Here is a 17,289-nt window from a genome sequence, read left to right on the forward strand (position 1 = left end):
GGACAACTATGTTTTAGAATGACTCGGGCAAGTCTTCATGTCCCCAGACTCTTAAAATTCCATCTCTCTTGAAAAGTTTTCTCAGCTTTGGTGATATGCCTGACAGTTGAGTATATTCCTAAGATCCCTGATGGCCTTTTATGTTTCCAGTCTCCTCCTGTCCTCTGGTAACAAAGAGAACCCAACACCAAATTTTTGTATTTTCAAACACTCCTGTGTATCTTCTTTCCAATAGATTATCTTTTTCCTCATCTAGTGTTAAACATGGTATTTATGTTCAGACTATGTAGTCTGAACATTCCTGTGCTTTTGAGCAAGGTAATTTAGAGACTCCAGAGAACAAGGCCAGGGCTAAAGATGAGCTGTGTAGGATTTGCCTGAAACCTGTTGACTGAAAGCTGTTGGTGTTCCCCTTTTCCAATAGTTCCAGTTTTTGCTGTAAATATACTCCAGACTCTCACTCATAGACTTTAGAATCATATATCCTTGATTATTTTGAAACAAAATTTATTGGTTTTTGATCAGTTATGTTACAGAAAAGTTTTTAGAAATACTGTTCTATCTTGCACATTAATTGATGTGTCGTAATGTCCCAATTTACTGCAGGGCGAGGAATGAAACTTGTAAGTCTTAATATAAATTTGGGGATCAGAAATTATTTAATTGAGCAAAGAAGATCCTGGTCCAATTTCTCTTACTAGTCCACTGATTGCTCAGGGTGCTACTCTAAGTGAAAATTTTGGGATAAGCATTTCCTTGTTGTATGGATAAAGATGTGAACAGCCCAAATTAACAGCTACTCTGTATTATTAGTCAGCTTGTGTCTCCTCTCTCTCCCCTGCTAGTGAATTTACTGTCTTAGGAAACAGCTGCTGCTTTGTTGTATGGAAAACACTTTTTAGTTTCAAGCTGCATAAGTAATTTAAAATTTCATTCTTTCTCTTTTCACTCCTTTCAGAAGCAAAACAAATTACCTTCAACAACATTTAGGACACCATGCAATTTTTCAGCTTTTAAGTTTTGTGAAATGACACTTAGAAAATTTTTTCAGAGGGGCTTTGTTTGTGGTTTTTGTTTGTTTTTTTGGGGGAGGGGGGTTATTAATATGTTTTAATGTTCCATACAGTTTCTGTGTGTGAGACTGATTCAAGTGCACTTTGGATCAGGTTCTTATTGGTTGGACCAGTTTATGAATGATGGGACTTGTTTTTATGGTATTTTTAATCAATTTTACTTTTTTTTTTCCATGAAGCTGAGTAGTCAAACTTTAGGTCTTATTTATCTCAAACATTCAGACTTCATCTTAAAATCCATATACACATCTCTGAATGCTACCAAGGGACTGCCTTGTTGTTTGGCTACCTCATGTAAATGTTAGCTCTCCTGTGTGTTTCATGCAGGTAAGAACGAGTTCAGCCATAACAAATGGCTGATTTGTCTTTCCAGGCGTATGATGATGGGCCATACTTCATCTTAGGCTTATGTAAGTCCTTGACTTGTGTCAGAAATTACTGGAATTTAAGATTATATGTTTCCTGCTCACTGGGAAAAATGCAGAAGGAAAAAGAGTTAAATGTTTTCCCCAAAGCCTGAATCTTAATGGTGAGCCTGCACTTTGTATCAATAAAAATCCATTAAAATAATGATGAGTTTCTGGAGCTGGGTTTTGTTTTGCAGGGACATCAGTTTTTATCCTTTGGCAGATTCCAAGTTCTGCAAATGACATTGTCTGGTTTGTACTTGACTCTTGAGGAGTGGGGGGAGAGCTGGTTACAGGAATCTTTGAGTCACACACATGGCAGTCAGGATGACAGATGGTGAGTCTGCACTCCTTTGGGAGTTCCTCGCTTCGGAGCTTTGGCTGTGGTGAGGAGCAGGTGTATGAGCTGGTTGTTCCCTGTAGGTGACCACAATGAATGCAGTCAAGCTACCTATAATGGGAGAAGTCCATTTGCCTTTTGAAAGCTTTCCCAGGCAAACATGCACTTCCTGCATATCCGTACTGAGGAAGGGTGTGAGGACAGATCTGTAATGTCCCCTGACCTGGCAAGGGGAGGTTTTAAACAAGTAGTTAACAGGGCAGAGCTAAGGCTGCAGACTCTTGGGAAGGAGTTAAATAGGTTCTGCACCTCATTTTGTTTGTAGGAAAATTTTAATTTTGAAGATGATCAAATATTTCATCATTAAAAGAGTATATAGAAAAGGAAACTCCCTTACAGAGCATGGATTCTAAATCACAGGAAAAGTGGGAAGTTTTGTCTCCCATGCCTTTTTCTACCTCTGCTCTTAAAAGGGATATTTAGCTGTTGTGAATTGAATCTCTAAGGAATAGTGAGTGAACTAAAGAGCTTTATGTAGGTTAAAGACAGCACATAGACACTTGGATATTTTAGCTCCTTGCAGGACTAATGGTGGAATCATTCTGCCTTTCTAGCAGTCAGGAGGACACTAAACATGGGGTGAAAGAATACAGGGGGTTGCATACTTGAAGCCTCCATTTTTAGCTCTCTCCTGTTAATTCAGAGCATCATATTATGCCGTAACTGGCATCTTACTGAGTGTTACTACTGTAGCCTCTAGGTTTTGGACTTTTTTAAAATAATGTAACCTCTCTGTGTTTTTAAACCAAAGCCTCTGTTTTATAAAGATGGCTGCAAAATCTGTCTTTTTAAAGACAGTCCCTGTCAAAAAACCTAAAATGGTTTGTTTTGGCAGTCCAGGTTAGCAGAAAATATGCAGTGAAACAGTGGCAAAAATACAAACTGAAGACGTCTGCAGTAAATTAACAGTGCTTAAGTACTTTTTAATTCCCTTTCTATTGTTAAAAAAAAAATCCAGATTTATCATCTAAAGATGCTGGACATTGGAGCTTCCACTGGTGTGAGTAGACTTGTGCTCCTGCATTGTTTGCATTCCTTAATTTCCCAGCACTGCCTCCAGCTGCAGGAACATAAGCCTTTCCTGTTTTACCCCCCAGCCCAACTTTATTTTACCAGCAAATCTGAAACCATTTGATCCACGTGCCTTAAGGCCCTGCCCATCTCTGTATCCTTTCAATAATACAAGCCCAATGAAAAAATTGCTTTACAGCAGAGACTGCTGACAGCTGACGGCACTCCTACCCTGAACCCTGCTGTGGTGGGGACCTGCTTTGTCCTTGCTGCACTCCCTATGGGGATCCCATGGTCCTGGGGCACGGTGCAGAGACAGCAATGCCCCCAACACCCACTCCAGGGAAGAGTGAGGATGTGCTCCTTCAGTACGGAGCACCTCACAGCTGTGCTCTGCAGGGCACTAATCAGCCCAGCCTCGGCTGCTGCTGATCCTGCAGGTGGGTTTTGGGTGCCGGATATTCAGCTCTGTGGGTGCTTTGGGTGTAACGTGTGGCCATCTCCATGTGTAGCAATGTTCTCTCCAAAATCCTCAGTGCTGTACCCAAGTGTTTCCTGGGTGTGGAGCCAGGCCTCCCCAGGGCGGGTGGGGCTCTCAGGGGCTTTTCCCTCCGCTGGTGATTTGAACAATCTTTTGGTTCCATCCCCCAGTTTAGAAAGTAGGGGCAGTGAAACACTGAGACCGGGAATAGCAAATCCCTTCCGTTTGTCTTGTTGTTTTCTAATGTATGCGACCTCTCTGGGTGGTTTAAGCGGTTTAGGTACTTTCTATAAAAGGGATCTTTTAATGACAAAACTAATGTGATTATCTTACCAAGTGTGAGAGGCGTATTCAAGGTTTAAAGAAAATCTGTTAGAATAGCTGAATGTATCTGCTTAATCCTTTCTCTAATGTGGGTGGACAATGCTCTGGGAAGCAACTGGTCTTTCTTTCTTAGAGTAAATGCCTGGTCTCCAGAGGTAGGAACTTGTTTGCAGCTTTTTATACCCTTACGCTTCACCTTCTAGAGAATACAAAGGCACAGGAGAGAGGCAGAGAGCTTTGAGAGGCCAAGTTTTACCTCGAATAGCTGGGGGTGTAACCAATACAGGGCCAATTCCGGCAGGCGGCTGAGCACTTTCTGCTCCCTTTGACTGCCACCTGAATAGAGGGTCCTCCTTTTTTGCCCTCCTGCAAAACCACACTCCCTGCAACATGGAATACAATAATGCATTCTCCTTTCTGAGCATGTGGTGCAGTCGTCTGCAGTTACTTGGATGATAAGACTCTGCCTTGGTTTGTGCTTCGGGTGAGCAGCCCTACCCATGCAGATCTGGGGTTTTATACCCTAAGGTCCAGTTTTCCATATGAACCCCTTGCACCTTCTGACAAGGTTTGCACCTTCTGACAAGTTTTTGCAGGGTGGTGCCTGAGCAGGGAAGGGAGTTCAGCACCAAAGGGTGATGCTGTGGGATGCAGCCACAGCTGGATCTTGTCTGGCACCAGCCTGGTGGTGTTCAGCTTCTCTGCTGTTCATAGGCCTGTGCTTGTGGCTCTTTGGTTTCCCCATGTCCATCTGAAGGCACAGGTTTTAGACACATTAGGAAATCTTGTTGGGAACAGTTAGTAAGATAGGTAGAACCCTCCATGTTGCTGAAGCATTTAACAAAGCAAGAAGTGGCTCTGGGGCTCTTTAGCAAATGGATTTGGCTTTACAATGGAGACAAACACGTTGCATTTTCTAATATGTTTTCTGAGCATCTTCAAAACAGCACATCAGGAGGAAAAGGATATTGAGCTATTGCCTTTCCCAGCTGGAATGAAACACAATCTCCTCTCACCACTCAATAGAGCAACACAGGAAAAAGGACGCACCTCAAAATCACTGTGTGTGGACTTGATGCTGGGTTCTCTGTTGTGGAGAGAGAGACAGTGTTAAAAAACATAGTGCACCACATAAAAAAACAGTCCCAGATTGTATCAAACTGAATATTCTGAAGGAGGGGAAGCAATTCTGCACCACTGCAATGAGTCCTTCCTTCCCAAAGGAACAGGATTTTGTGCTTGCTGTCACTGAATGCCATGAAGTTCTTGTTTCCTTCTTTCAGCACATGTACGCATGGCCACCCTTCCTTCAATTCTTCCCTCTGACTTGGTGTCATCTGCAAGGCTAAGACATTCCAAAGAACTGGAAATCTGAGAACAGCATAGCTTTTTCATTGTCTTTCTTGTAGAAGATACACTTGGACTAGTTTTGATAGCAGTTTTTCTCTAGAACTTTTGCAGCACCGAAAGGCTGACCACCTTCTTGCTGTCTGCATCCCTACATCAATCCTGTCATGGATTCTCAGCTGAGATCTGACCAGCTACCAGGATAAGGGAGGAAAAGCTCTGGCTGTTCTGAGCTTTAGAAGTGATGTTCAGTCCTCACAGCCTTCATGCTGCAATGAAAACAGGGCCCAGCCATTTCTGAGAGGGCCTGTGAGGCAGGTTTAACAGTTCATCACTGTCCAAGCAACTGGGATGAGGAAGAGGAGCAGTCTGGGCTGCCTCCATACAAGGGTAAGGAATTTCTTTTAGAGGGTTGTTCATAGGGTCAAAAATGTCTGAGAGAGCCATGTATAGGATCACCAGTGTTTCATCACAGGTTATATAACTGTTTCATAAGTAGGGAATTTGGACCAGAATAAGACCACTTAGGTCTTGAGTATTTCTCTTCATAAGGAATTATAAACATTTTCATGTGTATCTTTGTCCAAATCTCGAGCGGTGCTCCGGGGCTGCTCAACATTCCCTGGGAAGCTATCCAGTACATCTGGGAGATGCTAAGGAGTCATCAGGAGTGATGGCAGGCACAGCTCAGTGTGTCACTATTTTCCAGGACTGGCTTCCCTGAGCGTCTGGAGCTCTGCTTCCACACCTGCAACAGTCTGATACAAAGAAACCCCACTTTTTGCACTGCCTAATGTCTCTTGGTGTTCCTCCAAGCATCTCGCAGATCCACTGACTGTGCTCAACTCTGTGGCTGAGGCAGGCTCTGGTGATGTGAGCCCATTCCTTTGGTCTAAGGGGAGGACAGCGTGCTGCCCTCCATGGGACACGTATCTATGCGTGAGCGCACAGATGAGGCCAGTGCTTGCTAGGCAAACGCGACTAATAAATGTCGGGGCAGCAGGAGGTGAGTGCAATCAACTGTGAGAGCCTGAGTTATAGCGTAACCTGCTGAATTCCTGGGTCACAAAGTAATTTACAGAACAACCCCAATGACATTCAATAATTACTGCGACAGCCCGGGCCCCGGGGGGTGCAGTCTCCTGCCGCGGGTGTTATTAATACCATCAACAAGCAGCAGGATGTTGGTGTGAAGAAAAGAGCCACAACACAAGCGTGTGAACCTAAGGAACAAATGGAAAATGGTGTTAGTAGGATATTGTACCAGACTCTAGAAACTGATCTATCTTGTCCTAGCAATTCATTCAGCGAAATATGAATGTGTCCCCCGTGGCAATGGAAATGGCTGATGGCAGCTTGCAACAGAAGGGGAGGAAGATCCGTGTGTCAGTGCTGCTCATTTCTATCGCCCAGCCTCTGCGATAGTCCCCATGGAGACTGAGCAGGAGTGGGGGGGGGGAGGTGGTTTCCAAGCACCCCAGAATAATTTAAATTAATATCCAGTGAACAATGTAAACCTTCCCTTTGACGTGGCGTGGGAATAGGCAGTCACAGCACTCGGAATGGGTCACCCGAAAGGGAAGGTAATGCCACAGCCCGGGATTTGAGCAGCAGAGTAAGCCTGGGGCTCGACCTCTGCTACCTCAGTCCCTTCCCTTCCCTTCCCTTCCCTTCCCTTCCCTTCCCTTCCCTTCCCTTCCCTTCCCTTCCCTTCCCTTCCCTTCCCTTCCCTTCCCTTCCCTTCCCTTCCCTTCCCTTCCCTTCCCTTCCCTTCCCTTCCCTTCCCTTCCCTTCCCTTCCCTTCCCTTCCCTTCCCTTCCCTTCCCTTCCCTTCCCTTCCCTTCCCTTCCCTTCCCTTCCCTTCCCTTCCCTTCCCTTCCCTTCCCTTCCCTTCCCTTCCCTTCCCTTCCCTTCCCACCCCCCGTCCTAGAACGTCGAGAAATGGCAGCAAAAATACCTTTTGGTGGATGGAGAATTCCTGGATGGGAAGGTGTCATGGTTTGACACTGGCACAATGCTAGTGCCCCTTATGAAAATGCAATTTTTCAACTGAATGCTGTGAAATGCGATTGAGAACAGAGCAAAGCAGGCCCAAGCTTAATAATAAGGAAAAAAGACTTTATTACTACTATGCTACTATAAAAGGGGGGGGGGGGGGGGGGGGGGGAAGAAGAAAGAAACACACACAATTCAAAATGAAAACTTTCTAAAGCATTCCTCCTCCCACCACCCAACTTTAACAAACTACAGTGAGAGACAATCTGGACCCTAATCAGGTTTCTACTCTCCAGATAATCAATACTCAGTCCACCTGCAGGGAGAGAGGAGTCTCTCTCGTGCCACAGACCCCCCAAGAAACACAGCTGCCACACTCTGTGCTTCTATGTCACCACATGGCACCGCCCGGAGAAAAAGTTTGTTAGTGGTGACCCTCTCCTTTCTATGCACAGTGTTCTTATTACTAATGCATGGATGGACAGACTGCTTTCAGGATTTTTCCTTTCAAGGATGCCCTGCCAAGAGGGGAAAAAACAATAGTTCAGTTTTTCATTTTTGGGACTAACAGTCCTCCCCATTTTCCCCTGGGGCCGAGGATTTACGAGCAGAGCTCTTCTTCTCTTCTTCTTCTCTGAAGACAGGGGGCACCACTACAAACTTCCTTAACTTTTCACTGTTCACTCCACTTCTGTTTTTTCTCAGCTGAAGCAGGTCTCTTGGCTCACCAGCATTCTCCTAAAATACAGTTTTTCTTGGAGGAGAAGATCAGTTCAATCTGTGGCTATTAAGAAAAAGTCTAGCCAAACAGCTACTCCATCATCTCCTCCCACTTAGAATTTTTCCTTTCAACATCCCAGGTCCCAGGCTGTCTTTCTTCCTCCTTTTTTTCAAACTAAGGAGGAGAAAAATTTCACAAAGCTTTCATTTCTCAGGAAGGGTTAAAAGTCCCGACTCCCAGAGATGGCTCGCTGCCCAGGCTCCAGCTCCCACAGGCGGCTGGGCACCTTGTGGCCCCCCCGCTCTTCTCCTTCCCCGCGATGAACTGCTGGCAAAACCACCGCTGTCTCTTTTCCCTCTCTTGGGAGAGAGAGAGACTCTGGGGGGAATGGAGACATCCCAGATTTTGTTCACTCTTCCATCTGCAGGGGGCCAACCCGGGTTTCAGTCCCTCCACCTTTGGGCCTACCTCCCAAGGCCACATGGCTTCTCCCCTCCCCCACCCAGCTCGTGGCCGGGCAGGGGAGAGCCTGCACTGCACGCTGACCGGAACCCAAGAGAGCGAGTTCTCTTGGGAATTCTGCTTTTAACCCCTCTGTGTTCTCAGAGGCGTGTTCACTTTCAATTGGTCAATGTCTAAATGGACTTCTTCTTTCCGGAAAAATTCTTTTTCCGTGTCAAACCACGACAGAAGGATATATAGGGAACCTGCGAGTGGGTGTAGAGGGCAGTGCTTTATGCAATGTGTGTGGACTCTGGCAAGCAGGTGCCAGGAGACGCAGGTGCCAACAGGGTGGCATTGGCACAGCTGTACTTTTAATTCATTTCACAAAACCACTTTGGGTTTTCTGAACCTTCCTCTCCCACTCAAAGTTCTGTGTGCTCGAAAGGTGACTGCAAATGCACAGTGAGGAATTACGTGGGCAAAGCCTGGAGGGAATCAAGCCTGAAGTAACCCCGAGTTGTTTCACAGCTGGGAAGTGACAGCAGAGGGCTACTTGCTGCTATGTTTGATTTGGCAGACCTAGCTAATAAACAGCCAAGCAGAGCCTTCCTGGTTCTGATGCTTCCTCACACAGAGGAGCACACAGGTTATTTAAACATGAGGGCAAGTGATTCTCCAGGGCTTTTAGAGCATCAGAGCTGTTCCTGGCCATTATGTCAGGGATAAAATAGCAGACATTGGCCTACAGCAGAAGATTCTTAGCCCCAGGGCTGTTCCTGTAACACAGTTATGGAGCTGGGCTGTTTCCTCAGGCACTCCCTGAGGTGGTGGGTCCATGTCCTTGCTTGAGCCACCCACCACGTGTGTGAGGAATAGGCCACCACCACTGACCAGAAGTGGCCATCATGCCTGAGATGCCCTGCTCTGCACAAAGCCCTCCTGGAACATCTCTGGCCACAGGCTCAGGCTGTTACAGGAGCAGTAGCATCAACACTTTGACTGGGGTATGAAATGCACTCAGTGGTCCTTTTTGCCACTTAAAGATGCAAAATGAGTAAATCTCCACAAAATTTTGTGGCAAACAGAAGCAGGCCATGCAGAGCTGCCCGGTGGCAGGCAGTACCCTGGACTGGTGGACAAGGTTATCTTCCACTGGGGACACCTGGCATGTGAGGAGTGAACACAGCCAATTCACTGCTTTTTCATAGGATGGATAGAATCCAGATGTCTGTGTAACTAAATCCGAATTAAGCAGAGGTCCAGCAGCTGATAAATGTTCATCTGCCAAGGAGAAGTGCCCAGGAACCTGCAAAACCACCAGGCTTGGAGAGAATCGCAGCAGGTAGGCATTTTATGACATGGGCAATGCAGGGAGGGACAACCCCTATAACTGTGTGTATGCCTCATTCCTAGAAATGTTCAAGGTTGGGTTGGGTGGGGCTTTGAGCCATCTAAAGAAAGTTGCCCCTCTCCATGGCAAGGGAAATGGACTAGATGTCTTTAAATGTCCCTTCTAACTCAACTCATTTGATCTGAGGAAATGTGGTGATGGGATTTCTGGCTGGGAACCAGGGGGAAGTAGGATAGTGTATCCTACACCCATGGCAAGCAGTCACAGCCTGAGGTTTAAGAAGCAGCTCAGCCATACAAATTGTTCACTGGCCACAAATGTCTTCTTTCTGTGATCTTTTTCAATATTAGAATATTTCAATAGAGATCAGCACTCTTTTTCAGGTTTAAGCTCTGCTTTGCTTTTGTGCTGCCAGTGCCCATCAGGCAGACAGGAGGTCCACAGAGCACTGCAGGCATTGATGACGGAGGTATGGGGGCCTTCTGATATTAGTTTTAGACTCTGGGCCCTTCCTTTTGTTCACAGTTTAGCAATATATTGCTGGTGACCTCCCCCCCCCAATCTAACCTCTTTCCTTGACTTTTCCTAAACAGCACTGCCAGAAGCGACTGCAATTTTGTGCCTGTGCTGCTTCTCTTGATGAGCAAGAGAAAAGGGGGTGAGAAATATGTTTTTGTGAGGTTATCACTGTTACTGCCTAAGAACACGATTACCAAAATACTTCTATTTCCTCTATTTCCCCTTTTGTGCTCATGCACGGATGTTGCTACTGATATTCCCTGAACTCCCCTGAAAAATAAAGAGTGTTTTATCCGTATTCCCCAAGTGCCCAATACAAATGCAAATCAGCTCTGGGACATTGGTTTGTTGTTTGTTTTGTTTTTGGGGTTTTTTTTCCTCTGTCTGGCCAGCATTGCTTGGCAGGTCTTTTCTCACTTGTTTCTTTTCCTCTTTTTCCTTTAGCTGGTGTGTCCGAAGGGAGATCCCCAGGACGGTCAGAGACCTGCTTCATTCCCACACCTCTGCTCTCCTCTTCCTCCTCCTCCTGTTGCCCAACTTGTGTCTTTATTAATCCTTTGTGTAGAAGGATCTGTTGGGCTAAAAGTAAACCAAAGCTCAATCAAATTCCCTAAAATAATGGGCCACACTGGTTCCAGATGAGAACAGTTGAGCCAGCATGTTCCTGCTTTGTTGCTGCTCTGCACAGCTCATCCCTTGGGCAAAACTGAGTAGAAAATCACAGCTTTGGGGACCCAAGATCAGAGGGAGGAAGGACTCTGAACTTTCCCATTGCTTTAAATAAATCAGAATTTTTAGGTAATAAACTACCTAAATTAGTGGGATTTGAAAAAGGGGGATTTAAACTAGCGAGGCTGGTGAGAGTAACCAGTGCTCTAAACCCTTAGGCCAAAGCAGGTGCCTACTCACTTAGAAAATTCATGCACAATTTTTTAAAAAGAACAAATAGTGCACTAGGCTGCCAGGTTAAAGCCATGCCTGCCCTTTCTTCTTCTGCAGTTGGGACATTTCATTATGTGCCCAAATTTCAGTCTGATGCTGACTCTCTGTGTCCTCAGCATCTCTTGCCTATTTTAAAAATAAATTACCTTTAATTGTATTTAAAGCTACAGCTGAACATATTTACAGGTTATGTTTAATATGTACAGGATTACTACAGGAAGAAGTGAAAAATGAGATACCAGCATCAAAATTCAGCTCTAACAATCCAGCCAAAGGCATCCTGAAGGTGCTGTGATCCTGAGCTGAGCATCACTGCCAGGGGCAGCCATGGACTTGGTCAGGATCCTTGCCTTCCTCCCATGGGTTTCAGATCAACCAAGCACTTAAATACACACTGACTAGTGGTGCATGAGCAGCTCCTGTCTACCAAAATGTGCTTGCAATGGGCCTAGCATTTGGGACACCCTTAAACCCCAGCAAAGGGCTGGTGAAGCCTGGGTGAGGCTGAGGGATGTGTGTTCCTTCCCTGCTTGGGTCCACAAAGGGGCTCAAGAGCCCACAAATCTGTTGAGCCTGTGGGCCTGGCTTCATGTGGTGTTTGGGCCCATGGAGACCAGAGCCAGCTGCTGGGGCTGAATGAATTTGTGTGGGAAACATGTGGGACCCAATATGACTCCCTGCAATCCTTCTTTGCTATTTCCCATTTCCCAGGTGCTGACACCAAGCAGTTTGTTCTGCCCTCAATGCTGCAGCTGAGCTTGTTCCTAAAAAAAAAAAAAAAAAAAAAAAAAAACCAAAAAAAAACCTCAAAGGGAAAAAAAATCATTTGTGTGGGTTTCCTTCTTCCCTTTTCATCTTCTTTCCTGCTGCTATTCATTTAGCATGAAATAACCCTCCAAATCAATCCGGAAGAGATAATTTGCAACTGTAGCTGTTTTCCTATTGTTAATTGCTGGTTTGAAATCCCATTCAAATCGCCCTGAATACACAGTCCAATGTTCCTAAGCTAAGTGCCTACCAGGTACTTTTCCCGATGGGCTTTTATTTCCTTGCAAAAAGCCCCACAAACAACCAGTCCTGGATCACTGGTTGGATTTAATGGGACAATAGCATCTCCATAGTACATCTTGTTTCCAAAGCAGAGCAGTGTTTTGGCAGGAACCGACCTCTGCTGAGTTTCACAGGCCTGATGGCATGTTTTGGTACTGGCAGAGCCAGAAATGAAGCAGTTAATTACCCTACTGGGAAGGAGGAAATTTCTTGTAAAAATCCAGAATCTGGTTGAACAATGTGGCCTTTTATTTTTCAGCCTTGGAATCAAGCCTGGCTGCCCTTGTAAACAAAGAAAGGAAAGAATCACTGAACCAACCCAACACATAAAAACTGACCACGTCTGTCTTTGAAGTTCCCTTTATGTTGTTTGGAAAACTTGGGATTATAGAGATTTCTTCTTTCTTTTTCTGTTTTTTCTTTTCCTTCTTTTTTTTTTTTTTTTGTTTCCCTAGAAAAAGAGAGATGGAAGTTAAGGGAAACTTTTTCTTAAACAGAGCAGAAGTCATTAATTAAGTATCCCATTCATCCCTGAGGCACCGACTCATCAATCAGATTTCTTATTAGCATTCTGATGACCCTCCTGACCCCCTGTCTCTGCACTGTCTGCATGACGACACCGAGCAGCAGACCACACACCGAACGAATGGAGGAGGAGGATTATTGCACACTTTTCCTTGCTCTGGGGCGAGGGACTGAGCTGGGAAGAGGAGCGATGATGGACGTTGTTGTTTTGGGTTGAGGCGAGTCAATAAGTGGCTCCTGGAGAAACAGCCCTGAGAGCCTGGGAGAGTGACTCAGGAGGTGGCTGCTGCGGGGCTGGGACTATGGCTTGGTGCTAGCACAGGGTTATATCAGTTATCACAGGGTATCTCTGCTCCCACTATGGTCAGAGGGGGCTTAAATCCAGTGGGAAGAGCAGGATTTCAGCACAGTGACCACTGTGGTCTTACTCTCAGGTAAGCCCTGTCAGGAAATTATTGGGTCCTGAAAATGGGCTGGTGGCTTCAGGCCCCATAAGTAGGCTGTGTCCTCAAGGTGGGTAAGGGTCGCACATTACCAATCCTCCAGCCTTTCTCCGTCCAAGTTATCCTAATTACAAGCACTTACCTGATTAAATCTTTACACAACTGCTTTTGGGCAAGGTTTTATGTTAAAAAAAAAAAAAGAGGACAGTGACAGTAGCAAGCTGTGATGTGGGCACATCTTGAGAGAAAATGCAACTGCAGCAGCCCCTTGCTTAGAATGGGAATTTACACGTGCCCACACACGCTCAGAGCATGCAGCCAAGGGTTGAAGGAGTGTTGGTCAGACTAGGTATAAGAAAGAAGTTCTTTGTAATGAGGGTATAGAGACACAGGGAGGAGGTGGATGCCCCATCCTTGGAAACATTTGAGGCCAGGTTGGATGGAGCTTTGACCGGTGTGATCCAGTTGAAGGTGTTCCTGCTCATTCCAGGGTGGTTGGGCCAGATGGCCCTAGTGGTCTCTTCCAACCCAAAGTATTCCATGATTCTATGATTCTGTGATGGCCCTGACCAGGGAAGGCTGTAGCCAGTGGAGGAAGGCAGCAGTGGCAGTGTGAATGGTGCGCCCATGTGCCTGCCAGAGGAATAGAACCAGTAATATGGCACTACTCCTAGAGCAACTTGTTACCAAGAGTTGGCTGAGATTGCTAAATGAGATTCATTTTGCCAAGTGTTAGTAAAATAAAACATTTTTATTCTTTAAGCTGGGGTTGCTCTTTCCCTATTTTTTCATTCTTTTCTGTTTTACTTTCTCTTTTTCAGAAGCAAAAGTACAGTGATGTGTGTGGTGAATGGACTGGAAACTGGGGAAAAAGGAAAAGGAAAATTGGGAAATGTGAATAAAATTCCAAAGTTATAAAGTATAGCTGGCTTGAACCTGACCAAGTGTCACATACTCTCCTTTAAGTCTTACAACCCTGAAGAGTTACCACCACAGATCATCTCTGGCCTTAGGCAATATTCCCAGAGTCATACTAAAACTGGTAGGGGTTGGACACCTTTCGGAGTCTGAGCCTCAAGATTTGGCCTAACAAGAAAATTCCTGTGGGCAGCGAATTGCATCTTCTCTCCAGCTAAAACCCCAGTATATGAAGCATCCTTGTCTTTGTGGCTCATCCTCAAGGCAGAGGGTTGCTGTGACAGCTAAAGGGAACATGAAGGTCGTTCCTAGAGATACAAAGATGTACATCAGTCTTTGCTGATCGAGGAGGTAATGGACAGGATGGAAGTGAAAGTGGGCAGCATCTTCATCTGTCATATTAAACACCAAAGCAGCACTGGGAGCACAAAGCACAATACCTGAACCCAGGGCTTCACAACCCATGCAGGAGTCTTTGGCACAAAAGCTACAGGAGCTCTTCAGCTTGCTGTCCCAATGGATCCTCAATTTTTGTACACCAGTGTGAGGGGTGCAAGTCAAATTCTGCACTATGTTCTGAAATTAGCATTTTGTTGTGGTTTAACCCCAGTCAGCAGCTCAGCCCCCCAACAGCCATGCACTCATTCCCCCACCCCCTTAGCAGCACAGGGAAGAGAATGGGAAGGGTAGAAGTGAGAAATAATGACAGTCTGATAGGTGAAGAAAAAGCTGCACACACAAGCAGAGCAAAATAAGGAATTTGTTCCCCACTTTCTATGGGCAAGCAAGTGTTCAGGCATCCGAAAAGGAAAGCACGTAAGAGTGACTTGGAAATGTTTTCTTAAACATCAGTCTGAACCTCCCAGGCAGCCTCTGTCACCCCAAGTATCCAACTTTGACAAATATTACAGAGGTATAACCATCCCCTCCTCGGCAAGTAACTGTGGACCAGCTGGGACAAGGATAAGGGCAAGTCAGATATCAGACTATCAAAGTAGCTGGAAACTGGTTCCCTGGGCTACCAACACAGACATATATTTCATGCTCTCAGAAAGGGATCTGTGTATCCCAGACACTTTTTTAAAGGCCATTTTTTTCCTTGGTGATGGGAAGAGCGCCTTGACAGACAGCTCTTAATGATGGTGCCTGACCCAGGGCATCCTCCCAAAGCTGCTTCTGGTCTCAGAGCCCTAAAGAATGATACCCCATTGGGTTGTTGGTGGACCTCTCTACAGAACCCTTCATGTCAGAGAACAAATCATGGATGGTGAGCATCAGGCTGTGAGGCTCATCTCCACACCTCCATCAAGCTGATTACTGGTGTGTATTCTGCAGCTGGGAAACACAGAAAGGAATTAAACCCATCACTTCCTGAAATGTTAAGGGGGTGGTTTAGATATTGACAATAAAGTCTAGTTTTCATGGCCCCTGTTAACCAAAGCAGTGCTTGATCTAGTTCCTCCCTGAAGTATCAGGTGGGGAGAGATTTCTATGTAGAAGATCAAAGAATGCAGGGAATTGTGAGGAAGAAGGCTCAAACCCCCCTCCAGTCTCTCTCTGGGGCAGCAAACAAGGAGGTGAGTTCAGCTGGGTACCAGTTTGACAGCTGCTGTTCTGGTGCTGGACCATCTCACACAGCAGTCAGGTATTGTTTGCAAAGATGGCATAAATTAAATTCCATGGAAAAAAATTAAACTGGATCTCTGGTGCCAACAGCTCCTCTTATCATTTTATAGCCTGTTCACATTCCCTGGCAGATAATCACCATGACTAACATTTATCTGACACTGCCAATATTGCCACCAAAATCTGTTTTCTGACTTTAGCTGACTATTCACAGATGTGACAGCTCCCCCTACAATAGCATAAATGCTAACAAAGCTCTTGTAGAAAATATATTGGTTTTGAGGACACTACAAAATCAAAATAAGATGTTATGAATGCCCCAGAGACCTGGATGGAGGGGCTGAGTTCTTGTTATTTCTGTTTTAGTGGTGGTTTCCTTCATCTGATTTCTTTATTCTGCTGTTGTCTGTTGTATCTTCAGACACAGGGAGACTTTGTGCAGTTAGATGGCCATGCTGGAGAATCAGCTGCCGGCCATACTCTTCATGCCAACTTGACTTCTGGGCTTCCTTTGTGATTTTCTATATTTCCAAGTCTGTAAGGTAGGAAAAGCTGGTACAAGGGTTTGGCAATGCAGCAAAGGGCTCTGGAGTTCGGTCAGGGTTCAGGTGAACCTGTCAGGATTGAAAAAGGACAGGTTTATCTTTTAGCAGCAATTTGGGCAGTTCACCATGGGGCTCTGTGTGATGCTGGCTACAGACAGCAGTGGGAGCTGGGATTGAGACAGGGAAAAAGGCATGACCACAACAGATCTGCCACATCAGCAGATTTCTAATCTAACAAGATTCTGCTGCCCAGACCAATTCCCTCTGAAACTGCTCCAAGTTTCCATAGGTTTCCACTCAAGTCATGTGCATTATAGACCCCCAGTTTGTCCTCTGGGACACAGACTGGGCAGGATCTCATGGAGCCCTTGCTGGATAGATACGGGAACATTTTATCCACAATGATTTTTTAAAGCACCTGATAGTTAAGTTGTCTTTCTCAAGAATGAAATTCTTCAAGTGAGTCTGCCCATCCCTTCCAAAATTCTGTTAACAGTCCTTCTGCCCTCTTTCTCCTTCTGATTCTTCCTTGATGAAGCCCATACCATCCCATGAACCAAAATCACGCTTCTAAGGAAAACCACCTTTAAATAGTGCATCTAGGCCATGTGATAACTCTGCAGTGGTCCACACCTAATGGTCCCCACCTGAAGATCAGAGATGAAGGTTCCATACTGCAGAGATGGCTCAAAGATGGTATTGCACAAAAAATATTACCAGATGTACTCAAAACAGGTATGCATAACTTCCTCTGGGCAAAATTGAGTGCATAGTGTTTGTATTTCCATACCTTCATGTCTGGCTGTTTGTGAGGGTGACAGGCTCAGAACTGGCTTGAGTCATTGACAAAAGTGCCCACCCTGTCTGTGTCTGAGGATGTAGTCTGAATCCTCTCATCCCTCAGGGTTTTCCAGTGAAGAATTTTTTTTCTATTCTTCCTTCCTGTGATGCCACTAGAAGATTGAATTTTGTCAATATTGGTGAGTCTCCCCATTGAAACTGAATGCTGGTTCCATATTCCCTTTCAGATCCTTTTTAAAAGTCCCTTTCATAGACCCACAAGAAATAATTAAAAGTTGTTTGGAAGATAATGCCTTTCCTCACTTTCATTTTCCTTAGCATCCAGTTATATGAAAAAGGCTTATTACATCTGGCAACTATTTGTTG

Source organism: Taeniopygia guttata, chromosome 1, assembly GCF_048771995.1.
Source record: "Taeniopygia guttata chromosome 1, bTaeGut7.mat, whole genome shotgun sequence".
In the NCBI taxonomy this organism is placed as follows: domain Eukaryota; kingdom Metazoa; phylum Chordata; class Aves; order Passeriformes; family Estrildidae; genus Taeniopygia; species Taeniopygia guttata.